General features: G+C 49.0%; 1 protein-coding gene across 5 annotated transcripts in view; it reads left to right on the top strand.

Annotated features, from left to right (window-relative positions):
- Window positions 1–7,790: 7,790 nt before the first annotated feature.
- Window positions 7,791–27,064, top strand: part of MTMR3 (myotubularin related protein 3) — an 84,813-nt gene continuing 65,539 nt past the window's right edge. Inside the window, exon 1 of one of the 5 annotated variants that reach the window (XM_044275275.1) lies at window positions 7,791–7,918. The gene's annotated coding sequence lies outside the window, so the exon portion shown is untranslated. Of the gene's footprint in view, window positions 7,934–27,064 lie in introns of all 5 variants that reach the window. The other 4 variants (XM_044275271.1, XM_044275277.1, XM_044275272.1 and 1 more) reach the window with 4 other exon arrangements.

The following is a 27,064-nucleotide window of genomic DNA, read 5'->3' as shown; positions in this document are numbered from 1 at the left end:
GTCTCAGGTTTGAAGGGTACCTTCTCCAGATTGCATGTTCTATCTCATCCACAGATGTTCAATATGATTTAGATCAGGGCTCATAGAAGGCCACTTCAGAATAGTCCAATGCTTCTTGGATGGTTTTAGCTGTGTGTTTTGGGTAATTATCCTGTTGGAGAACCCATGACCTGTAACTGAGACCAAGCCTTCTGAGACTTGGCAGCACATTTTGCTCCAGAATGCCTTGATAGTCTTGAGATTTCATTATACCCCGCACAGATTCAAGACACTCTGTGCCAGATACAGCAAAGCAGCCCCAAAACATAACTGAGCCTCCCCCATGTTTCACAGTAGGTACAATGTTCTTTTCTTTGTATGCTTCTTTTTTGTGTCTGTGAACATAGAGCTGATGTGACTTGCCAAAAAGCTCCAGTTTACTCTGATCTGTCCAAAGGACATTCTCCCAGAATCTCTGTGAGTTGTTATAATGCATTTTGACAAATTCCAGTCTCGCTTTTTATGATTTGCTTTCAACAGTGATTTCGTCCTTGGTTATCTTCCTTTAAGTCCACTTTGACTAGGACAGCGATGGATGGTACGATCTGACACTGATGTACCATGACCTTGGAGTTCACCTCTTATCTCTTTCGAAGTTGATCTGGGATCTTTATCTGTCCCTTCAATTTTTCATCAATTTTCCTTGTGTTGCCACATTCAGGGAGGTTGGCTACAGTCCCGTAGACCTTAAATACAGTAGTATGTGCAACTGTAGTAACAGGAACACCAAGCTGTTTGGAGATGGTCTTGAAGCCTTTACCTTTAACATGTTTGTCTATAATTTTCTTTCTAATCTCCTCTCCTGAGACAACTCTCTCCTTAGCTTTCTTTGGTCCATCTTCAGTGTGGTACACACCATGATACCAAACGGCACAGTGACTACACCTTCTAAATTGGGAGACTGACTGATTACAAGTTTGAAGACACCTATGATGCTAATTACAGGACACACCTAACATGTCCATATGGTAACATTTTGTCCACGTGTGTATGTAGTGCCCGCTATATCTTAAAGGGAACCTGTCACCTAAAAAACACCTCCCAAGCCGCCAGCATTACCTTAAAGTAGCCAGCAGTATGTTCCTAAAGATCCTTTTTTTCCTCCGGCCAGATGCACCAATATCTTGAAAAAAAAACTTTAATCCCCTGAACGTGCTATGTAACAGCAGAGTTTGAAGTCAAGGGGGCAGCAGCCTCCTCGCTTCAAGTCAAGCTAAGTCCGCCCCTTACCTGTCCTCCCTTCACTGTGATTGACATCCTGCTGTGAGGCTGGGATCGTGCAAGTCTCACGCATGCACGGTGCGCTCCTTGTCACTGCGCGATCCCGTCTCCAGCTCCCGCACTCAGCCGCTTTCCTCTCTCCGCGCCTTGCTTTTCCATCGTGCGCGCAGAGGGAGAAAAGTGGCCGGCTGAGTGCGGGAGCCGGAAACAGGATTGCGCAGTGACAAGGAGCGCACAGCACTCTGGGTATCATAGATAAGTCCTAGCTAGGAGAAATGATGATGGTGGTCTGAAACGATTGGAATGAAAGGAAAAGAATAACTTCAGAGAAGTCATTAAATATATATAAATGTATATTGCGACACTGACTGCGTCTTATCAGTGCTGTAGTTACTTTAATTGTCTACAGCAGGGGTCTAAAACTCAATTGACCATATGGGCTGTGCACAGAAAAAAATTCCAGTTGATAGGCCACGTGTGTCACACTCACCAGAGCTTCACCTTAGCTGGGAATGACACCAAGAGCTCCCCTAGTGATGAGAACAGTGGGATGAGAGAGGTGTCACTACTTTTTGGTGGCATTCTAATCAGTTTTCAAAAATAAATTTCACATGACTAGACAACCCCTTCTTAATGCAGACCCCCAGATGAGGCCCCAAATTCATACAGACCCCAGACCCCAAATTCATACAGACCCCAAATTGCATCCCATATCAGCCTCCAAATTCATATAAAACCCAGATCAGACCCCAAATTTATACAGACCCCAGATTACACCCAAATTCATACAGACCCAAGATCCGACCCCAAATTTATACAAACCCCAGATAAGCCCCCAAATTTATACAGACCAAAGATCAAACCCCCAATTTATACAGAGCCCGGTAACCCCCACCTAACCACTCTGATAAATGCATATCTCAGAGCAGACAAAAAACAAAGCTCTCCTCCTCTGGGCGCTGCCACCTCTCTGCGTCTTCAGCTCAGCATTGTGTCATAGTGCCAGTGCTGCGTTATGTCCTGATGTCGCACAGCGCCAGGTCGCAGTGCGCACCTACGTGCACTATGTCCTGGAGCTGTACGCTGTCAGGACATAGGGCAGCGCCGGTACCCGCAGAAGAGGACCAGGGAGCGGTGAGTAATGCCAGCACATATGAGCTTGGTTCTTGTGCATGTACTAAGCTTGGTTCTGTATCAGCTTGGTGGTGCTGCTGTATACATCTACTGAGGTATAGCAGAAGAAAAAACCCAAATCCAGAGGACGGCATATACCATAGCGGAGTACAAGGAAGGGCAAATACAGCACAACATTACACAAGTCTATACACTGATCCTATACATTGTGGTGACAGTCCATGGAGGGGGGGGGGGGGGGGGAATCTACACCTTAGGCTACTTTCACACTGCGGTTTCTGGGTCCGCCTGTGAGATCCGTTTCAAGGCTCTCACAAGCGGCCCCAAACGGATCAGTTCAGCCCCAATGCATTCTGAATGGATAAGGATCCGTTCAGAATGCATCAGTTTGCCTCCGATCAGCCTCCATTCCACTCTGGAGGCGGACACCAAAACGCTGCTTGCAGCGTTTTGATGTCCGTCTGACGAAACTGAGCCAAACGGATCCGTCCTGACTAAGGCTACTTTCACACCTGCGTTTAGGTGCGGATCTGTCTGGTATCTGCACAGACGGATCCGCACCTATAATACAAACGCTTGTATTCGTTCAGAACGGATCCGTTTGCATTACCATGAACAAAAAAAAAATATATATATATATATATATTATTTTTTTTTTTGTTCATGATAATGCAAACGGATCAGTTTTGAGTTACATTGAAAGTCAATGGGAGGCGAATCCGTTTTTAATTGCACCATATTGTGTCAGTAAAAACGGATCCATCCCTATTGACTAACATTGTAAGTCAGGACGGATCCGTTTGGCTCAGTTTCGTCAGATGGACATCAAAACGCTGCAAGCAGCATTTTGGTGTCCGCCTCCAGAGCGGAATGGAGGCTGATCGGAGGCAAACTGATGCATTCTGAATGGCTCCTTATCCATTCAGAATGCATTGGAGCTGAACTGGTCCGATTTGGGCCGCTTGTGAGAGCCCTGAAACGGATCTCACAGGCGGACCCAGAAACGCCAGAGTGAAAGCAGCCAAATGTAAGTCAATGGGGACGGATCCGTTTTTACTGACACAATATGGTGCAATTGAAAACGGATCCGCCTCCCATTGACTTTCAATGTAACTCAAAACGTATCCGTTTGCATTATCATGAACAAAACGGATGGTAATGCAAACGGATCCGTTCTGAACGAATACAATCGTTTGCATTATAGGTGCGGATCCGTCTGTGCAGATACCAGACGGATCCACACCTAAACGCAGGTGTGAAAGTAGCCTTATCGGAATACACCACACAGAGGGTCCGGGGGGAGGGACAAAGGCAAATTACCTCAATATACAAAGCCTAGCCAGGGCTGAGGAAGGCAAAAATGAATTAAACATAAGAGTATAATGGCACATTACCACACCGCGTTACCACATCACATCCAGTGTATACACGTTAGACACATTTCTCTGCTCTGTTAGGTTGCGACAGGACGTACATTACAGAATATGGCCGCGGTGTGAGTTCCTCAAACGCTGCTTAAAGTGGAATTGACATCAGGACCTGTTAGGGTCCATTTACACGTCCGTATGTGTTTTGCGGATCTGCAAATTGCCAGCACTCTCATAGAAAATTCAGTTTCTTGCCTTTTCCTAATTGCGGACAAAAATAGGACATGTTCTATTTTTTTGTGGAACGGAAGTGCGGATCAGCGGATGCGGACAGCACATTCCTGCACCATTAAAAATGAATTGGTCCGCATCTGTTCCGCAAAATTGCAGAACGGATGTGGACCCATTTTGCGGACGTGTGAATGGAACCTTATTGGGACATGGTCACACGTGCAGGATTGTATCAGGACGTAGGTGTGTCAATCCTGCCAGAATCCATTGACTTCTCGCCTTCAGTGGATGTGAATGGGGGTATTTTACCCCATGCTGGAAAACAATGAACGGGCTGCAGATTTTCTGCTGCATGTTCATATTGCCACAGGTTATGACGGGGTTAATCCCAGGGCCAATGCACGTCAGAAGTTAGTTACCGCTTTAGATTTCTGATGCCAGTTTTGTGAAAAATCCTCAATACATTCACACACAGTCAATACGTGCTGTTTGAACATACCCTAGAACCTTAATTTTGGTCCGTGTAAGATCTGCGTTTTTTTGCGCTTCGCACCCAGACCCATTCATTTCTGTGGGTTTGCAAAAAATGAGTATCTGATGGTGGATAGGTCATCAGTATATAAGGCCTCTTTCACACGAGCGTGTCCGGATAAGGTCCTGATAAGGTCCGGATGCGTTGCGGCAAACCCGCGCGAGTAGGTACGCAATTGCAACCAGTTTTGACTGCGATTGCGTTCCGTTGTTCAGTTTTTATGGCGCGGGTGATCAAAAACTGAATGTGGTACCCAGACCTGAACTTCTTCACAGAAGTTCAGGTTTGGGTTCAAGGTTGTGTAGATTGTATTATTTTCCCTTATAACATGGTTATAAGGGAAAATAATAGCATTCTGAATACAGAATGCTTAGTACAATAGGGCTGGAGGGGTTAAAAAATAAAAATAATTTAACTCACCTTAATCCACTTGTTCGCGCAGCCGGCATCTCTTCTGTCTTCTTATTTGAGGAATAGGACCTTTGATGACATCACTACGCTCATCACATGGTCCGTCACATGATCCCTCACCATGGATCATGTGACAGACCTAAGGGCCTAAGGCCCCTTTCACACGGGCGAGTATTCCGCGCGGGTGCAATGCGTGAGATGAATGCATTGCACCCGCACTGAATCCGGACCCATTTATTTCTATGGGGCTGTGCACACGAGCAGTGATTTTCACGCATCATTTGTGCGTTGCGTGAAAATTGCAGCATGCTCTATATTCTGCATTTTTCACATAACGCAGGCCCCATAGAAGTGAATAGGGCCGCGTGAAAATCGCAAGCATCCGCAAGCAAGTGCGGATGCGGTGCGATTTTCACTCATGGTTGCTAGGAGACGATCGGGATGGAGACCCGATCATTATTATTTTCCCTTATAACATGGTTATAAGGAAAAATAATAGCATTCTGAATACAGAATGCAAAGTAAAATTGTGATGGAGCGGTTAAAAATAAAAATAAATTAACTCACCGAGTCCACTTGATCGCGTAGTTGCGGATCTCTGTCTTCTTCTGTAATGTTGAGCTGCCGGCTAAGGACCTGTAGTGATGTCACATCACATGGTCCAATCACATGATCCCTCACCATGGTGATGAACCATGTGATTGGACCATGTGATGAGCACAGTGATGTCATCAAAGGTCCTATTCCTGTGCACAGCAAAGAAGAAAACAGAAGAGATGCCGGCTGCGCGATCAAGTGGATGAAGGTGAGGCAAATTATTATTATTTTTTAACCCCTCCAGCCCTATGTTATAAGGGAAAATAATACAATCTACAGAACACCTAACCCAAACCCGAACTTCTGTGAAGAAGTTCGGGTCTGTATACCAAACATGCCGATTTTTCTCACGTGCGTGCAAAACGCATTACAATGTTTTGCACTCGTGCGGGAAAATCGTGCATTTTCCCGCAACGCACCAGCATCTTATCCGGGCAAAAAACATGACACCCGTGTGAAAGAGGCCTCATGTTTGAAAACTCCTTTAAAGGGAACCTGTCACCGGGATTTTGTGTATAGAGCTGAGGACATGGGTTGCTAGATGGCCGCTAGCACATCCGCAATATCCAGTCCCCATAGCTCTGTGTGCTTTTATTGTGTCAAAAAAAGATTTTATATATGTAAATTAGGCTACTAACATTTCCGGAGCCCAGCCACGCCCACTGAGAAGGAGCCCAGAACCGCCCCGCATCCTCCGAATCTCCTCTTTGCTCCCCGACGTCACAAAGCTAGAGCGCCGTAATCTCTTGCAATGTGCGAGCTAGCGCTTGCGCAGTGTCGGCATAGTGTTCCTTCCCCGTGCTGGCATTAGCCTCAGGGAACGAACTGCGCATGCGCTAGCTTGTGCATCGCGAGATTATGGCGCTCTAGCTTTGTGACGTCGGGGAGCAAGGAGGAGATTCGGAGGATTCGGGGCGGTGCTGGGCTCCTTCACAGTGGGCGTGGCTGGGCTCAGAGTCAGAGAACGATGGATTCATCTCAGGGACAGGACTCATCTAAGATTAATTTACATATCTATGAAATCGTTTTTTTTTACACAATAAAAGCACACAGAGCTATGGGGACTGGGTATTGCAGATGTTCTAGCGGCCATCTAGCAGCCCATGTCCTCAGCTCTATACCCAAAATCCAGGTGACAGGTTCCCTTTGAAGGGGTTCTGCAGTTTTTTTAAACTGATGAGCTATCCTCCGGATAAATCATCAGCATCTTATTGGCGGGGGTCCAACACCTGAGACCCCTGCCGATCAGCTGTTTGAGAAGGCAGCGACGCTTTCTTGCTGTTTATCGCAGGCCCAGTGACGTCACGACTAGTATCGATGGCCTGGGCGGGGCTAAGCTCTGTTCACTTGAATGCAGCTTAGCCCCGCCCAGGCCATTGATACTCGTCGTGACGTCACTGGGCCTGCGGTAAACAGCGAGACGGCCACGGCACTACAGAGGATAGATCATCAGTTTAAAAAAACTGCAGAACCCCTTTATTTTTGTCACCATTGCTCATCTATAACAGGGATCAGCAACCTCTGGCACTCCATCTTTTCAAAAACTACAACTCCCAGAATGCTTCATTCACTTCTATGGGAGTTAAAAGAACTGCCAAACATGCTTGCTTGCTGGGAGTTGTAGTTGCACAGCAGCTGGATTGCCAAAGGTTGCTGATCCCTGATATATAAGGTGTAATAGGATATTTGCTGGTTATCGGTTCGGAGGTTAGTTCCAAACTATCTTCTGCTAGAACAGGGGCCCTGTATTGAGCCTAGGCCCAGAGAGGACCTATGGTGTATGGAAGCTAATGAAGAAACCTCACATAAATCACCTGACACCATATAACTTTTACAAACCATAACAAGATTCTCATATATCACATTCAGAACATTATTTCGTATGGTCCATTACAATAAACTGTCACAGCCAAACAGCATACAAGCTGACTGGCAACCAGACGCGGCAGGTGCGTTGTCCCTTTAAATGGTATGTTTGGGTCTTAGTTGTGCACGCCCACTCCAACCCCCAGCTCCGCCCACCACCGGGAATAATGCTTGTCACAGGTAGATGTCATAACACGCTAAGCTCCGCCCTCTGGCGACACACCCACTCCAGCTTCTTCTGCCTTTGGCTGAGGGTCGTCACAGCTGCGTCTACAGGACAAAGGGGGCGTGTCTGCGCGTTCCCGCGTCTGTCGTCGGTGGGTGTGTCTGTGTGCGTGAGCGTGTCCGTGACGTTGGCCCCCCTCCCTCCCTCCCCTTCCTTGCGTGCCCGCGCTTCCGCCATGTTGTTGTGGTTGTGAGGAGGAAGGAAGAACCCTGAGCTCGGACTGACAGCAACCGACAACGGGGAGGGGGGGGCGAGACAGCTGACACCGGGGACATTATCCCTCAGAGCCGCACGGTAACGAGACAGCCGGTTTGTAGCATGTCACTGCCGCCTTCTCATACATGTCCTGTACATATGTGGTGGAAATGCACAGAGGCAGCTTCTGCCTGTTTAGTGTGTGTGTGTGTATACACTGGATGTGGTGTGGTCACGTGGTGTGCCATTATACTCTCATGTTTAATTCATTTTTGCCTTCCTCAGCCCTGGCTAGGCTTTGTATATTGAGGTAATTTGGGTAGCCTTTGTCACCCCCCAGACCCTCTGTGTGGTGTATTCTGATGAGCTGTCACTACAATGTATAGACTTGTGTAATGTTCTGCTGCATTTGCCCTTTCTTGTACTCCGCTACGGTATACGCCGTCCTCTGGTTTGCGTATTCGCTGTGCTCGGTTTGTTACAGGAGGGAGTATGCATTGACTTAATGTGTGTGTATACAGCGCTACCTATGCACACAGTATTATATCCTGAGCAAACAGTGCCGCACCATTAACCGCTGCCGTGCTGGGCGTCTGCTTTCTCATCCTGACCCCTAGATTTGCTCTCTTAGGTTGCATTGAGAGGACGGTTGCGACAGGACGTACGTTACAGAATATGGCCGCGGTGTGAGTTCCTCAAACGCTGCTTATAGTGGAATTGACACCAGGACCTGTTATTGGGCCATGTTCACACGTGCAGGATTGTGTCAGGACGTAGGTGTGTCAATCCTGCCAGAATCCATTGACTTCTCGCCTTCAGTGGATGTGAATGGGCACTATTTTACCCCATGCTGGAAAAAAAAAATGAACGGGCTGCAGATTTTCCGCTGCATGTTCATATTGCCACAGGTTATGACGGGGTTAATCCCAGGGCCAATGCACGTCAGAAGTTAGTTACCGCTTTAGATTTCTGATGCCAGTTTTGTGAAAAATCCTCAATACATTCACACACAGTCAATACGTGCTGTTTGAACATACTCTAGAACAGGGATCAGCAACCTCCGGCACTCCAGCTGTTCTGAAACTACAACTCCCAGAATCCTCCTTTTACTTTTTTGAGAGTTACAAGAACAGCCAAATAGGTATGCATGCTGGGAGTTGTAGTTTCACAGCAGCTGGAATGCTGAAGGTTGCTGATTCCTACCCTAGAACCTTAATTTTGGTCTGCGTAAGATCTGCTTTTTTTTTTTTTGCGCTTTGCACCCAGACCCATTCATTTCTGTGGGTTTGCAAAAAATGAGGACCGCACAGGGGTGTCAGGACAAGAATAGGCAGTTCTAGTAGAAAAAATGCGACATCTGTAGTCTGCGGATCTGCAGCTGCGGGCCGCAAAATGGATATGGTCGTGCGCGTGAGGCCTAAGGGACTGTGCATGATGCCAAACTCAACTAAGGGAAGCGGTTGCTCCCGTTTTATCAGACATCGCCGTAAGGAGAAAACCAAGTTGTGGTGTCAGTGTAGGGTCCTACTTTACCAGTAGTTGTTATTGGGGCGTGCACACATCCATTCATATTATATGTAGAGCGAGCCGAGGATGGGATCAGATCCTGTGCACTCAGGATAGCCCTTCCAAGAGCAGGGATCCATTCCTGTCTGTGGCTCTAAATACATCCAGTCCATGGGAGGTCTCCTTTTCTTTTTTTCTTTTTTTTCCCCCAGAAATTGGGAGGTGATCTCTTCAGAGAGTCACTTTTTATTTGAGGCCAGATCCTATCGGAGGAAACCAGGACAATCTGCCCATTAAAGAGGAGCTGTCGCCTCTCCTGACATGTCTGTTTTAGCAGCTACTTGCATTCCCCACGTGAGAACAATTCTGGATCAGCTATTCTTATGGCCCTGTGATGTACCGTTTCTTTATTATTCCTGTTGGAGGTTATGAATGAATTGCTGGAGGTTTGCAGTGAAGGTCCAGATGAGTGTTACCTGTTGAGGGGTGTCCAATGGCAGCACTGATTGGATAGTGTCAGACTGCAGTGACATTCTCCCGACTGGTTGGATCTTCATTGCAAACTCCTAGCAATTCATTCGTAGCTTCCAGCAGGACTAATAGAGTAATGGTACAACATGGTCATCAGAATAGATAGAATATAATTATTATATGGAGAATGCAAGTAGTGACTAAGCGTGCACACGACTATCTATTTTGTGGTCTGCATAATACGAATGATGTCCGTGTTGCATTTTTTATTTTTTTTTCCGGACCAATTGACGTCAACGGACATACGGATCATCTGTGCGCTTTTCACATCTGTATGTCCATTCCGCGAAAGATAGACCATGTCGAGAATAACGAGTGCATGGTGGGGGACATTCCGATTACACTTCATGGGAGGAATGTATAGTTCTTGTCGAAAATGGCAACAGACCCCATCCGAGGACCAGTCATCTCTCCTGACATGTCTGTTTCAGGCCTCATGCACATGATCGTATGTATTATGGATGACGTCCGTGTTGCATCCTTTTTTTGCAGACCCACTGACTTCAATGGGTCAGTGGACCGCATTCTGCAGCCAAGACTAAGGCCCCTTGCAGACCAGCTTTCCTCCCACAGTGAGACCACATTGCAGCTCCCAGCGCTGCCGGGTGTCACATAGCATTGTATTGATTTATGATGCTATGTAACCATTACAGTTCTGGAACATATTGGATAACACTGGCAGCCTTATGGCAGTGCATGAAGCCTGAAACGGACATGTCAGGAGAGATGACAGGTCCTTGGATGGGGTCTGTTCCCATTTCTGACAAGAACAACGTGTAACTGGAATGTGCCTCACTATGCACTCGTTCTGCTTCCACGCTATTCTGATATTTGGCACCATTTCTCTCTGCTACACGGCATTTCCCTGCTGCAGTACAAGTCCCTTTAATTGCAAACTCCATTAGTTCAGTAAGTAGTCATGTGACTGAGGTGAGATGCAAAATCCGAATTCCATCGGGGTGAACCACGCACTCTCTGGCACATCTCCTTACTGTGTCATAGAAAGAAATGCCTTTCGTGTCAGGAATGTTGGCGCTGCACTTTAGTTTTCCAGTACCTGTGTATAGCCCCGTTTGCGCTCCGTACGATCGGGCGCCGCTTCTTTGCATTGTCAGCTTTACTGGAACTAGGTGCAATGGATATTGGGGTCAGCTCAGCTTTCTACGCGTTTCAATAGGCAGAACTTTCCCAGAGCAATGATTTTATAGGTATAGACGAGAATACATTGCCTGCTGTAAATCTCCAGAGACCTGTCTGTACGTCTCTGTGGAGGCGCTCCTATTTATCCGCCCATTTTTATTATATAGTACAAAGAGCAATGATCTGCAGCAGCCAGCTTTCTGCTTCTGAAGGCCTGCTGAGGTAAACTTGCTTTACTACCTATTGGGTGTTTTTGTTCTTTTGCCAAAATGTGTATAGCGTTTTATAGTCTGAACCTGATCACTCAGTTTGCAGTCCTGATGTAGTGAGAGCTCCATATATAAAGAGCATCTGTCGAGCCCATTTCTGATGACGTCCGTCGTCAATGAATAGCCAGGGAGGCCCAGAACTTGGGGTTGTATCTTCTTCTAGGGTTTGCCATGTACAGATCTGTCACTCCTGCCTGCTTCTCCCTGTATGGAGTTATTAATGGTTCTTTTACATGGACCGATGTTTTAGGCAAGTATCAGAAATGAACCAAATGTTCCCAATAATTGCCTGATCACATATTGACATGCAGCATCTCCTGCAGGGGGACGAGCGATCGCTACCGTTATTGGTTGATCTCTTACACATTCATTATGTACACAGGACGAGCTGTTGCTCCTCGATAACTGACCCAATGATTGGTCTAGGTAGAAGGACCTCTGTCTATTGCTTGGTGTGTGTTTGTAGGGGGCCGCAGGAGTCCAGAATGCGGCCATTCACGCCTCCATGGGGTGTTTGTACGAATGTCAGGGAGTTAGTTTAAGATAAAAAATAAAATACATTGTGCTTGGCCGAGTTGGTCTGACCACGCCGTTACCGTGTCCGCAAACAACAGACCCACAAAATACAGATACCCGTGTGCGCTCCATATTTCTCTAGCTTCCATCTAGAGAAAGGACTATTCCCACCGGCAAAGCAGACCACACTAGGACTGGTTCTGTGTTCTGCTGGACTGACACACGGATCCACATTCACACGGTTGTTTGCACGGCCACATAGAAATGAATGGGTCAGTGTGCTGTCCACAAAAAATGCAGATCTTCTATTATACCCTCAAGAGCACAGACTATAGAGGGTATAAGAGAAGACACAATGGGGTGAGTAGTTGTAAGGGAGACGGCGTGCAGGTAAATAGTGAAGACACGACCCTTTCAGACATCTGATCGGCGGGGGTGCTGGGAGTTGGACCCCATTGTTCTGATATTGATAACATATCCTGAAGTTAGGTCTAAGATTCTTCAGTATTACATGCCACTGTACAACCCCTTTAAAGGGAACCTGTCACCGGGATTTTGTGTATAGAGCTGAGGGCATGGGTTGCTAGATGGCCGCTAGCACATCCGCAATATCCAGTCCCCATAGCTCTGTGTGCTTTTATTGTGTAAAAAACTACGATTTGATACATATGCAAATTAACAATAAAAGCACACAGAGCTATGGGGACTGGATATTGCGGATGTGCTAGCGGCCATCTAGCAACCCATGTCCTCAGCTCTATACACAAAATCCGGGTGATGGGTTCCCTTTAAGACTTCATTCATATCAAGGTAGCTGAAGCCAGAACAGTGAACTACATGTCTGATGCTTTGGATGTGTTTCTGTGTGCTGGCTGCCATGATGATGTATGGGCCATGCAGATAACATGTCACAGTACTGGGCAGAGCCTGGTGTGCCAGCCATGCTTCACATCGGTTTTAGTTGCTGGGAAAACCTCTGATCTTTTCTCAGAACTGCAAGCATTGATGACCATGTGTAACGTGATTCTAATTGGATAAATCACTGCAGATTGTACAATTCAGACGGGGCATAAACAGTCAGTGTGTTTTACGTAGCTGTCAGGTAAATGATGGAACAATTTGCTAGTTTGGCACGTTATCTCATGGTGGGAAATTCAGCAAATCCTTGTCCTTGAGACTGTCTGCATTATGTGTAGCTAGACCCAGCAATTTAGTGCCCCGATCAATATTTACGGCGTGCCAGCCTGCGGCCGTCTGACCAGACAGATAGTAGGGGATGTTTTCTGACATGGGTGTCCATGTGTTTGGGTTGAGAGAATTTTTGTGGTTATACTTGGCAATGGTGGGGGCTGGTTGAAGAGTAGGCCGCACTTTGTGCCAGCGCAGCCTTCCCTTCATTGTTCTCCTACCCGCCCTCAACATCGCAGCAGTGAGCAGGTGTAATTACAAGCCGTCCCATTCACTTCTATGGCACGGCTCCTTCCTATTCAACTACAGAGCTGTCCTATAGAAGTGAATAGGACGGCTTCTTGTAATTACAACTGCTCAGCGCTGCAATGTCGACAGCGAGCAGGTAAACTATAAAGGGAAGGTAGGACTGGCACAGAGCGTGGTCTTCTCTTCGTACAGCTGATCGGCGATGGTGTCAGACCCCGGCCGATCTGATATTAATGACCTATCCTGAGGATAGGTCATCAATTAAAAAATCCTGGAAAACACCTTTTAATGGTAGATGAAATGTACCGTAGCATTACAGCAGTATTATGCCTCATTCACACGTCAGTGTTCGGTCAGTGATTTCAATCAGTGATTGTGAGCCAAAACCAGGTGCGGCTCGAAACACAGAACAGGAGCAGATCTTTCCCTTATACCCTATATCTGTAGAGGTTCCAGTCCTGGTTTTGTCTCAAAATCGCTGATGGAAATCACTGACTAAACACTGACGTGTGAGTGAGGCATTATAGAAGCCTCTTATGTATGGGCTTTAAATGATTGGAGGCACTGCAGTGGTGGTGCATGACATCTACAGTATTTTCCTCTCCGAGCAGAATACATCTATAATATGGCATGAGATGGAGAGCCAAAAGACCTCAGTGTGAAAAGTGAATACATTGTGGGCACAATATTTTAAGGGGTTTCTGGGCTCCAGATGTTGAAAAGTAATCAGTATCAGATCAGTGGGGGTCCCACACCCAGCACCTGAACCTAGCAGTGTATGGAGTGGAAGCAGAAGGCTCCGTCCGCTGTGTAGTTTGCGGCGCCAACGTACTGAATATCTGCTACCATGAACTGCTACCACTACACGGTATACAGAGCGCCGTGACAGCTTGAACCCGATGTTTGTGGAGATGCCGTATGTTGGACCCTCACCGATTTTGATATCGATAAATTATCCAGAGGATAGGTCATCAATATCTATAGCCCAGAGAATCCCTTTAAGGATCTGTGTGACACTGCTCCTGGGAGATGTCATATGCGTGACTACTATGGTTACAAGTCTGTAATCACTATAGGGCCACATTCATATGACCATATTATTGGCGAATTGCATGCAGGCCCATTCATTTATATGGGGCCGCAAAAAAAAATATGCCGACAGCACACAGATGTCATCCCCGCTTCCGTCCTGCAAATTACAGAACATGTCTTATTCTTGTCCGGACAAGAATAGGTATTTTGAAAATGGGGCCGTCAAAGTGCAGAATGCACCCCGGACTGCAAAACGGATACGGCTGTGTGAATGTGACCGAAACGTAGTACTAGAGAGAAGAGAGGCTAGTGTATGTTAGTAAAGACAAAAATCCAGAAGCCTTGGCACTAGAATCCACACTAACATCTCGGCTTGTGACTAGGAAGGAGACGAGGTGTAAATTACATCCTGGTATCTGCAGTACATCTGGCACCAGAAGACTAGCTTTTCCTCCAACTTACTAGCTGTCTTCTGCTGACCGTATGAAGACTGAAGCAGAGCTCTTAACGTATGTACAAGCGTGCAGTAAAGCAGGGCGATCTGTGAATGGCCACCAGTCTCATCTGTCACCTGTAAGGTGCATGACGAGCGATGTCTTAACAATTCCTTTTTCCGCCCCCTGAATGCTGATGCTGATCATTACACATATCTGCCCCCGTCCCCCCAGGCTTTCCTTCTGGGCCATCCACATTTTACTGTCCTTGTGCCAGGTTCATTGCCTTGCTGGCTGGTTCTGCTGATATCAGCCCTAGGGATTAGACTGCATATTGTTCTCAGCCATTCTTTCCATGGACATAGTCTGTGTAAATGTCACACATCAGCACAGCGGCAGAAGCCTCCAGTCCTCCGGATTCTCTCTGCTGTCTTTTTATCATGTGTGTGGTATTTCTATTACATGTGGTGGAGGGTGAAGCATCTCTAGAACAGTGGTCCTCACCGGGCGGATTTACCTCCTCTACAACCCAAAAACATCCTTGTAAAACCTCATTCACACGTCAGTGTTCCACGTATGCGTCCTGTGCGCATTCTCCACGGACAGCACACATTCTCGTTAATTTTAATGTATGTATTCACACCATTTTTTTTTCCACGGTCCATGTTTTTAGGACAGAAGCATGCTATATTTTTTCCGTGTTCACAAATCCATTACGCCCATTATAGTCTATGCGTCCGTGAAAGCCACAGATGCCGTTGATGTTTTATGGATCATTAGGAAGAGCTGCTTTGAAAATTATTTTTCAGCTGTTCAGTGTCGGTGAAAAACAGATGGCACACACACCCAACATGGATCCAACACGGATCAATCACAGACATCTTCACGGAGGCATCACGGACTACCTTTTCACAGATTTAAGCACGGACGTGTGAATGAGGCTTAAAACTTATGTAATCAGCAACCATTGCAGGAAAAGTGCTGTTGACTGTGGTCACCAGGGGCGGACTGAGAACTCTAAGGCTACTTTCACACTAGCGTTTGGGTGTCCGCTTGTGAGCTCCGTTTGAAGGGGCTCACAAGCGGACCCGACCGCATCCGTACTGCCCTAATGCATTCTGAGTGGATGCGGATCCGCTCAGAATGCATCAGTCTGGCAGCGTTTGGCCTCCGCTCCGCTCAGCAGGCGGACACCCGAACGCTGCTTGCAGCGTTCGGATGACCGCCTGGCCGTGCGGATCCGTCCAGACTTACAATGTAAGTCAATGGGGACGGATCCGTTTGAAGATGACACACTATGGCTCAATCTTCAAACGGATCCGTCCCCCATTGACTTTACATTGAAAGTCTGGATGGATCCGTCTGAGGCTACTTTCACACTTAGAATTTTTTTAACATTATAATGCAGACGGATCCGTACTGAACGGAGCCACCGTCTGCATTATATGAACGCAAGTGTGAAAGTAGCTTAAGTGGCCCTGGAAAAAAACTAGAAGTAGCCCCATGTTGTAGGTGGGTCTAAACTTAAAGAATGTGAGGCAATACAAATAGGCCAAATACCACAGTGCAGCACAATATACTGCCCCAGCAGAACCGGATACCACAGTGCAGCACAATATACCCCCCAGCAGAACCGGATACCACAGTGCAGCACAATATACCGCCCCAGCAGAACCGGATACCACAGTGCAGCACAATATACCGCCCCAGCAGAACCGGATACCACAGTGCAGCACAATATACCGCCCCAGCAGAACCGGATACCACAGTGCAGCACAATATACCGCCCCAGCAGAACCGGATACCACAGTGCAGCACAATATACCGCCCCAGCAGAACCGGATGCCACAGTGCAGCACAATATACCGCCCCAGCAGAACCGGATGCCACAGTGCAGCACAATATACCGCCCCAGCAGAACCGGATGCCACAGTGCAGCACAATATACCGCCCCAGCAGAACCGGATGCCACAGTGCAGCACAATATACCGCCCCAGCAGAACCGGATGCCACAGTGCAGCACAATATACCGCCCCAGCAGAACCGGATGCCACAGTGCAGCACAATATACCGCCCCAGCAGAACCGGATGCCACAGTGCAGCACAATATACCGCCCCAGCAGAACCGGATGCCACAGTGCAGCACAATATACCGCCCCAGCAGAACCGGATGTCACAGTGCAGCACACTCGCTGCAGTGTTCAACTGTATCATTGTCCTTGTCCTGAGGACTTCAGGAGGGCACCTGCAGCCGCCTACATAAGTACCTGATGCTCCTAGTGTTCACTAATGCTGAGAGCATCAGATTATGTGCCTGCCCAGCGATGTAACCGTCTTGTATCTGCACAGACGGATCCGCACCAATAATGCAAACGCTTGTATCCGTTAATAACAGATCTGTTTGCATTATTTATAAAAATAAAAAGTCTAAGTCAAAACGTTTTCAATTGCATTATATTGTGTCAGTGAAAAACGGATCCGTCCCCATTGACTTACATTGTAAGTCAGAATGGATCAGTTTGGCTCCACATCGTCAGGCTGTCACCAAAACACTGCAAGCTGCGTTTTTGTGACCGTCTAAAAAACGCAATGGAGACCAAACGCAGCCAAATTGATGCATTCTGAACGGATCCTTATCCATTCAGAATGCATTGGGGCTGAACTGATCCGTTTTGGGGCCCGCTTGTGAGAGCCCTGAAACGGATCTCACAAGTGGACCCAGAAACGCCAGTGTGAAAGGAGGGCTCTGGCAGCCCTGTGGGCATCGACTCACGGGGAAATTTGCCTGTAAGGTCTATGGCTAGTCCGCCCCTGGTGATGACTGTTTTATCCCATGTTCATTACAGATCTCATTCACATTGTATGTATTGTCTGGATGCTGTAGATTTTCTTTGCAAAGAAATGCACCATAAAAATTGGTTGTCTCAGAAACAGTTGGTTTTGCTAGTGAAAGATTGTTATTTTGTTATAGGAGCTGCCATCTCTCCTGACATGTCTGTTTTAGTAATAACAATCCTGGAGCATCTTTACATGTAACTCTATGTTGTGCCTTTGCACTGTGGTTCCTACTAGAAGCTTCTGAATGAATTGCCAGCAGTCTGCAATAAAGCCGGGTGTTACCAGTTTGGGGTGTGCCCCTGTACAGTCTGACTGGCAGCACTGACTGGATAATGTCCTGGTCCTGGATTGCAGACTTCTGGCAATTCATTCATAAGTGTTGTTACTAAAACAGACGTGTCAGGAGAAGTGACTGCTCCTTTTTACTTTATATTTTTATATAGCTCTGTCATATATACTGCCGTGTATATAAAGCTCACATTTACTTGGCTTTTACATAACTCCTATAGAAGTGATGTCAGAGTGCGCTGGTATATGCAGCCACTTCTACATTTGTTCTCCACCTCAGTGCAGCAGCTGACTACCACCTCACCTGGTGGGACAGGTGTCAGGATCCCTGTTCTTGACGTAGGTGAAACTCACAGATAGTTAAAGGGAATCTGTCATCAGTTTTATGGTGCCCTACCTATGAGCAGCATAAACTGGTGACAGATCCCCTTAGCAAAAGGTTGGGTCACTTTTTTGGAGCTGACCCGGACATTTTGCTAATACGTATATAATCCTGCGCAGGAACTGTTCAGTACATACTGCGCGCTGCTGAGTCCTCATATTCATGAGCTCCTGCCTCCCCCCCGCCCTCTGATTACTGGAGACACAAATGTCCGTCCTCTGTAGGGGGAATGGCAGGTACTTCATTAATATGGTATTTGCACTGTGTATTGAACAGTGTTTTGCTAAAGGTATCTGTCACCGGGTAATGATGCCCTTAGCTAGGGCAGCAAATCACTGGAGAGACATTCACTTTAACGCTGGGTTCACACCTGAGCGTTCTGAAAGGAGCGCTCTGTATGCGTGATTGTACGGGCGTTTACAATCGCGCATACAGAGACAAGCGAACGCCCATTGTCTCGCGTTCCCGAAAGTCTATGTACGGGAACGCGCGACAAGCTGTAAAAAGCTGTAGAAACGCGCTGTAAAACGCTCAGGTGTGAACCCAGCCCACACCTGAGCGTTTTACAGCGTGTTCCTACGTGCTGTAAAAACGCTCAACAACGAGAAACCAATGCTTCCCTATGGGAATGGTTCTCACCTGGGCGTTTTACAGTGTGTACGATGTACGCGCTGTAAAACGCCCGACGCTCAAGAAGTACATGAGCTTCTTTGGGGTGTCTTGTCGCACGTTCCTGTACATAGACTTTCGGGAGCGTGCGACAATGAGCGTTCGCTTGTCTCTGTATGCGCGATTGCAAACGCCCGTACAATCGCGCATACAGAGCGCTCCATCGCGAACGCTCAGGTCTGAAACCAGCGTCAGGGGGTTGTCCACTCCTTTTACGCTGGGTTCACACCTGAGCGTTCTGAAAGGAGCGCTCTGTATGCGCGATTGTACGGGCGTTTACAATCGTGCATACAGAGACAAGCGAACGCCCACTGTCGCGCATTCCCGAAAGTCTATGTACGGGAATGCGCGACAAAACGCCCCAAAGAAGCTCAAGAACTTTTTTGAGCGTAGGGTGTTTTTCAGCGCGTTCAAACGCGCTGTAAAACGCTCAAGTGTGAACCAGGGCCATAGGGAAGCATTGGTTTTCATGTGTTGAGCGTTTTACAGCGCGTTTGAACGCGCTGTAAAATGCTCAGGTGTGAACCCAGCCTTAAAGTGATGGCCTATCCTCAGGATAGGCCATCAGTATCTGATCTGTGGGGATCCTATACTCCGCCAGTCCGATGTTCTGCAGTACTGGAATTACCCAGCTCTGTCCATTGTGTAGTGGATGGAACTGGTTTTCTGCAACGCTGCTCCATTCACTTAATTTGGAGCAGCAGTGCAGTAACCAGCTCCGTCCACTACACCATGGACAGAGCTACTCCCAAACTGATCAGTGGAGGTCCGTGGTGTTGGACCCCCACCGATTGGATATCAATGGCCTGTCATGAGGATAGGCCATCAGTATACTAGGAGTGGATTATCCCCTTAAGGCATAATCTATAGGGATGTCTGAGATGAGAAAACCAGTTTGAAGAATAACCATTTGCTATGGATAAGGGCATGTTCACACAGTTTTTATCTATGCTGAAAATCCTGATGTGGAGTCTGCTATGGGATTTCTTGTGTAGACTTGTCACTTCTTTTTTTCTGCAGCATAGTTTTTGAAACCGCAAGCGGGTAAAAAAAAAAAAGCGCTATATAAATTAATAAATGGTTTCCCTATTTCATTCAATTAAGCTGAATTGCAGGTGTTTTGCACAGAATCGGTGCCAAAACCCATGTCGAATAAAGTCTACATGAACATACCCTAACACCTCCCAATTTTCGCTTTCATTAGGCTACTTTCACATCTGCGTTTTCAATTCCGCTATTGAGATCCGTTCCGTTTGGTTTAGGGGTGCACCGAAATAGGGATCGACCGATATTGATTTTTTAGGGCCGATACCGATAATTTGTGAACTTTCAGGCCGATAGCCGATAATTTATACCGATATTCTGGGAATTTTCATTTTTGAAAAAAAAATAAAAATTCCCACAAATCTGCTGAAAATTAATGTGTATTTTTATTTTTTTTTGTAAATCTTTCTTTTTCATTTATATTTAATATTTTGGTGTTTTTATTATTTTTTTGTAACTTTTTTTTTAACTAACTTTTAGCCCCCTTAGGGACTAGAACCCTTGTCCTATTCACCCTGATAGAGATCTATCAGGGTGAATAGGAGCTCACACTGTCCCTGCTGCTGTGTGCTTTGTGCACACAGCAACATGGAGCTTATCATGGCAGCCAGGGCTTCAATAGCGTCCTGGCTGCCATGGTAACCGATCGGAGCCCCAGCATTACACTGCTGGGGCTCCGATCGGAGGAGCAAGGGAGAGGGGATCCTGTGGAGGGGCGCACTGCGACTGGGGTGGGGGGGCCCTATGCGCCACCACTGGGGGGGGGGGGGGGGCGCACTGCGCCACCAATGTCTGATACTGGGGGGCTTGGGGGGGCGCACTGCGCCACCAATGAAGCTTAATCTCACATTTATTCATATACAGGAGGCGGGAGCTGCAGGATCACATAGCCGGCTCCCGACCTCTATGAGCAGTAGCTGCGATCTGCGGCACCTGAGGAGTTAACTACCGCAGATCGCAGCTACAGCTCATAGAGGCCGGGAGCCGGCTATGTGATCCTGCAGCTCCCGCCTCCTGTATATGAATGAATGATAGATTAATCTTCATTGGTGGAGCAGTGGCCATAGCTCCTCCCCTCCTCCTGTCCCCTGTCCTTACATTGGCGGCAGCGGCAGGAGCAGCACAGTGGGAGGAGACACTGCTCCTTCTCCCCTGTGCTGCTAAGGGGAACACGGAGAGCGCTGTCAGCAGCGCGATCTGTGTTCCCCATACACTATCGGAATATCGGCAAAATAAATGCCGATACCGATAGTGTTCAAAATCCTGAATATCGGCCGATAATATCGGTAAATCCGATAATCGGTCGATCCCTACACCGAAATGAAAATTCTGGTCCGAAACCGAAAATTCAGGATGCCCTTGACCGAAAACCGAAACTGCCTTTTTGCCCAAATACTTTTAAAATACTTTTTTTAAGTAAAAAAAAAGGAAAGTGAATTAAAATATAAAGTTAAACAGATACATAGATATTATACACACAATGCCACCCAAAGTGGTTATTTAAAAAAAAGTCTCTCCCCCCCTCCCTCCCTTGTCACTCTCCCCCCCTCCCTCCCTTGTCACTCTCCCCCCCTCCCTCCCTTGTCACTCTCCTCTCCCCCCTCCCTCCCTTGTCACTCTCCCCCCCTCCCTCCCTTGTCACTCTCCCCCCCTCCCTCCCTTGTCCACTCTCCCCCCCTCCCTCCCTTGTCACTCTCCCCCCCCCCCCCCTCCCTCCCTTGTCACTCTCCCCCCCCCTCCCTCCCTTGTCACTCTCCTCCCCCCTCCCTCCCTTGTCACCTCTCCCCCCCCCCCTCCCTCCCTTGTCACTCTCCCCCCCCCTCCCTCCCTTGTCACTCTCCCCCCCCCCCTCCCTTGTCACTCTCCCCCCCCCTCCCTCCCTTGTCACTCTCCCTCCCCTCCCTCCCTTGTCACTCTCCCTCCCCTCCCTTCCCTTGTCACTCTCCCTCCCCTCCCTCCCTTGTCACTCTCCCCCCCCTCCCTCCCTTGTCACTCTCCCCCCCCTCCCTCCCTTGTCACTCCCCCCCCTCCCTCCCTTGTCACTCTCCCCCCCTCCTCCCTTGTCACTCTCCCCCCCTCCCTCCCTTGTCACTCTCCCCCCTCCCTCCCTTGTCACTCTCCCCCCCCCCTCCCTTGTCACTCTCCCCCCCCTCCCGCCCTTGTCACTCTCCCCCCCTCCCTCCCTTGTCACTCTCCCCCCCCCTCCCTCCCTTGTCACTCTCTCCCCCCCCTCCCTCCCTTGTTCACTCTCCCCCCCCTCCCTCCCTTGTCACTCTCCCCCCCCTCCCTCCCTTGTCACTCTCCCCCACCTCCCTCCTTGTCACTCTCCCCCACCCTCCCTCCCTTGTCACTCTCCCCCCCCCTCCCTCCCTTGTCACTCTCCCCCCCCCCTCCCCCTTGTCACTCTCCCCCCCTCCCTCCCTTGTCACTCTCCCCCCCTCCCTCCCTTGTCCTCCCCCCCCCCTCCCTTGTCACTCTCCCCCCCCCCTCCCTCCCTTGTCACTCCTTCCCCCCTCCTCCCTTGTCCTCACTCTCCCCCCCCTCCCTCCCTTGTCACTCTCCCCCCCCTCCCTCCCTTGTCACTCTCCCCCCCCCTCCCTCCCTTGTCACTCTCCCCCCTCCCTCCCCCCTTGTCACCTCTCCCCCCCCTCCCTCCCTTGTCCACTCTCCCCCCCTCCCTCCCTCCCCTTGTCACTCTCTCCCCCCCTCCCCCCTCCCTTTCACTCTCCCCTCCCCCCCCCCTCCCTCCCTTGTCACTCTCCCCCCCCTCCCCCCTCCCTTGTCACTCTCCCCCCTCCCCCCTCCCTTGTCACTCTCCCCCTCCCTCCCCTTGTCACTCTCCCCCCCTCCCTCCCTCCCTCCCTTCACTCTCCCCCCCTCCCTCCCTCCTCCCTTGTCACTCTCCCCCCCTCCCTCCCTCCCTCCCTTGTCACTCTCCCCCCCCTCCCTCCCTCCTGTCACTCTCCCCCCCTCCCTCCTCTCCCTCCCTTGTCACTCTCCCCCCCTCCCCCCTCCCCCCTTGTCCACTCTCCCCCCCTCCCTCCCTCCCTCCCTTGTCACTCTCCCCCCCCCCTCCCTCCCTCCCTTGTCACTCTCCCCCCCTCCCTCCCTCCCTCCCTTGTCACTCTCCCCCCTCCCTCCCTCCCTCCCTTGTCACTCTCCCCCCCCTCCCTCCCTCCCTCCCTGTCACTCTCCCCCCTCCCTCCCTCCCTCCCTTGTCACTCTCCCCCCCTCCCTCCCTCCCTCCCTTGTCACTCTCCCCCCCTCCCTCCCTCCCTCCCTGTCACTCTCCCCCCCTCCCTCCCTCCCTCCCTTGTCACTCTCCCCCCTCTCTCCCCCCCTCCCTCCCTCCTCCCTTGTCACTCTCCCCCCCTCCCTCCCTCCCTCCCTTGTCACTCTCACCCCCCCCTCCCTCCCTCCCTCCCTTGTCACTCTCCCCCCCTCCCTCCCTCCCTCCCTTGTCACTCTCCCCCCTCCCTCCCTCCACCTCATTGTCACTCTCCCCCCCTCCCTCCCTCCCTCCCTTGTCACTCTCCCCCCTCCCTCCCCCCTCCCTTGTCACTCTCACCCCCCTCCTCCCTCCCTCCCTTGTCACTCTCCCCCCTCCCTCCTCCCTCCCTTGTCACTCTCCCCCCCTCCCTCCCTCCCCTCCCTTGTCACTCTCCCCCCCTCCCTCCCTCCCTCCCTTGTCACTCTCCCCCCCCCTCCCTCCCTCCCTCCCTTGTCACTCTCCCCCCCCCCCCCTCCCTCCCTCCCTTGTCACTCTCATTTCCCCCCCCTCCCTTGTCACTCTCATTCTACACCCCCCCCCCCCCCCCCCTCCCTTGTCACCTCTAGTGTAGCCTGTGTAGCGTGGCCGAGCTCTGTTCGGTCCGCGGTACAGGAGCATTTGTTTCTTGTACCCGGCCGGACTGAAAGGAAGTGCACACGAAGTAAGCACTTCCTGTCAGTCCGGCCGGGTACAGGAAACAAAAGCTCCTGTACCGCGGAACGAACAGAGCTCGGCCACGCTACACTATCAACAGCAGTAGCACAGAGCAGACACAGCAGGCTGCGCAGCACTGAGCCGGAGATTCTTTAGAGCCGCAAGCGTTTAGGAGGCACAGCATGAGGGGCGCCGCCGGCCGCCCGAACCATATTTTCTGCCGATATGTACCAATATCGGCCGAAATGGACTAGGCCCATTTTCGGCCGATATTTTCGGCCGCCGGAATTTCGGTGCACCCCTAGTTTGGTTGTGTCCCCATCGCGGACAGACAGCGTTTTTCTGTCCGCAATGTGGTGCGGTGCAAGACACAATAGAAAACGGATCCGTTCCCCCATTGACTTTCAATGGTGTTCATGACAGATCAGTCATGGCTATATAAGACATAATACAACTGGATCCGTTCATGACGGATGCACGCGGTTGTATTATTGTAAGTGTGATCCATGCAGATCCATGACGGATCCGCAAAAAACGCTAATGTGAAAGTAGCCTTAGTGTTTTTTTTTTGGGTGTGCTTGAGGTTTAGGGTCCTTTTCCATGGGCAGAGTGCTGATTGATGATCTAGCAAGTCGAGCATGGCAGGTTGTGACCCTCGGGCCATTTGGGAATGTCCTGGGATGGACCCGCAGTTACATTTGTGTTGTGATCCCCGATCTGTGGCCCCTGTGTTGTTGCAGCCAGTTCCAGTAGGGTCTGTGCACAGGGTGATAGCATGACCGTATGGAGCAATAGTGTCAGACTTGACGCTTATCGCTCAGCACCAGCTGTCAACATGGCTGAGGCGGTGGAGCTTCTTGCTGCTGTTTGTCTAGACATAAAGTGTGAATGCCTGCACAGACCAGTGGCTCTGCCCCTTCCTCCTTCAGTGTATTATTAACCTCTTCTGTAAGAGTGCTGAATAAAGGGCCAAACCTCCTTCCTTGTTACTTATTTTACAGATTTCAAGATCTGCCCCCGTCAGCACTTTATCTCCTGGTTCGTAGGACTTTGAGCTATCCCTGTCACGTGTTGTTGTCACACTGTCCTCCAATTTTTATCTTCACATTACAGACGTGGGGAAGATTTCAGAAAGGCCTACAAACTGAATTTGCCCCTTTGTATCTGTGCCCTAACGTATTTTCTGCTTTGGCACAGCACAGACCAGCCGTAGCTAGTAGATTTTTACTACCTCGCTGTATCCGCCTCCTGGGATGTTAAATGATTCATTCCCTAGCCATCTGATGAATGCCTGACAGTGTTTACTACCTGTGCTGTGCCTGTGTGTTACGTCACGCCGGGGGTGACTGTCACCTGCTTCTCTCCTCGCTGCCTGTCAGCTGACTGCGCTCATCTGGAAGCAATGTACATACAGTACCTATTACATTACAAGGCCTATAAACTGGCTTAGTGCGCTATAAAATGGTGACATGTAGCATAGAGCATCTAATAGTCAGCTCGTTCATCAAGTGATCGCCAGGCGCTTATTGGGAATGAGCTTTTCTACAAACGCTCGTCCCCGATAATTGGCTAGATTGTGAGTCCGTATCAAGCCCCATAAGTAGATTTGGCACAGAACTCAACTGTTTTGAGGGATCATCTAGGACAAGTTCAGGAGGCGAAGGAGTGAATAAAAATGCATTGAAGTAGCTAATTTTGGGATTTTCAATGCGACTCCTAATGACAGGCTACCATAGTGATGTTGCTACATACAGCAATGTCGTGTCTTGTTGTGGGGATAGACAGGAGGGTCGGTGCACGCTCTGTCAAGCACCACGAGTTAAAGTCAATTTACATGGCTGATTTCAACCTGGAATATGAGCAATGCTCGACAGTTTAACAAGTCAATCAGGTTAATAGGGAGCATTTTGGGCAGGGTCTCCATGAGCTGGCTGAAATGCAGTGCCCGCTACCTTGCCAACCTAGACCTGACATGTATTTGGAGGTAATACCTCTGTTAATCTGCAAGTTGCTCGCCATGGTCGGGCGAATCTGCTACTGCCGCATTGTGGATACATCCTGGAGACCCATGCTTTACATAGGCCGATGCAAACTGTATGGGGAACAAATGATCATTAGTACGATTGTTTGTCCCCCATGCAGTTTACATATTTATTTATTTTTTTCAAAAGATGTGCAGTCAGCAGCTTTTTTTTTTAAAGTTCCACTGCAAATACACAAATATGTATGATTATCTTTAAATACTGTAAATTTCAGAGTTTATCAAACCAAAAAGTTTGTAAAATATCACACTGAGGGTCATTTATCAAAGACCGTTTTTTAATATCCCCTGCCTCGCCGGAGGATGAGCTTCATTTATAATGAGGTGCTGGACCTCCAGTGGGTCTTGTGCCTAAGGCTAGTTTCACAGTAGCGTTAGACATCTCTGGCATGGAGCAGCCTGCCGGGGATGTCTGTTGAGAATGTTGAGAATTGGCTGAACGTTCTCCGCCAGTCCACATTATAGTGAATGGGCCTGATAGCAACGCCAGAATGAAGAGAGATCCAGAAACTAGCCTAAACTGGCATAAATGATGGTGAAGGTGGTGAGGCAGATGGCCCCGTCTACACCACACTCCAATATTAAAGGGAGAACCCCTTTATTATTCATTGGGCAGAGCTGCAAGCCTAAAGCCATAGATACATGCAAGCTGAGAACAAGAACATTGTTAGTCATAAATGTACTTATTTATTCTTAGGATAGGGCGTCAATGTAGCAGAAGGGTAATTCCAGGCAAGGATTAATAGGGTTGATCATGCTGACAGAGCCTCTTTAAGATGTAAAACAGGGTGGATAAAAAAAAATCTGTTATATATATATACTTACCATCCAAAGGTTATTCCATCATGAAATAAAGATTCATTTTTTAAAGAGGACCTTTCACTAGAATAAAACTTCTAAACTAACTATACAGACATGGAGAGCGGCGCCCAGGGATCCCCCTGCACTTACTTTTATACCTGGGCGCCGCTCCGTTCTCCCGTTATAGCCTCCGGTATCTTCATAGTTAGGCTCCACCCAGGGGAACCTGCCGGCGTCTCCTTCTCCCATGCTGTAGCGCTGGCCAATCGCAGCGCTCAGCTCATAGCCTGAGGGGAAAAAAAGCCTCTCAGGCTATGAGCTGAGTGAAGATACCGGAGGCTATAACGGGAGAATGGCGCGGCGCCCAGGTATAACAGTAAGTGCAGGGGGAT

The sequence above is a fragment of the Bufo gargarizans genome, chromosome 1 (genome assembly GCF_014858855.1).
Source record: "Bufo gargarizans isolate SCDJY-AF-19 chromosome 1, ASM1485885v1, whole genome shotgun sequence".
NCBI lineage: Eukaryota > Metazoa > Chordata > Amphibia > Anura > Bufonidae > Bufo > Bufo gargarizans.
The sequence above is the reverse complement of the archived record's forward strand: the minus strand, read 5'-3'. Positions and strand labels throughout refer to the sequence as shown.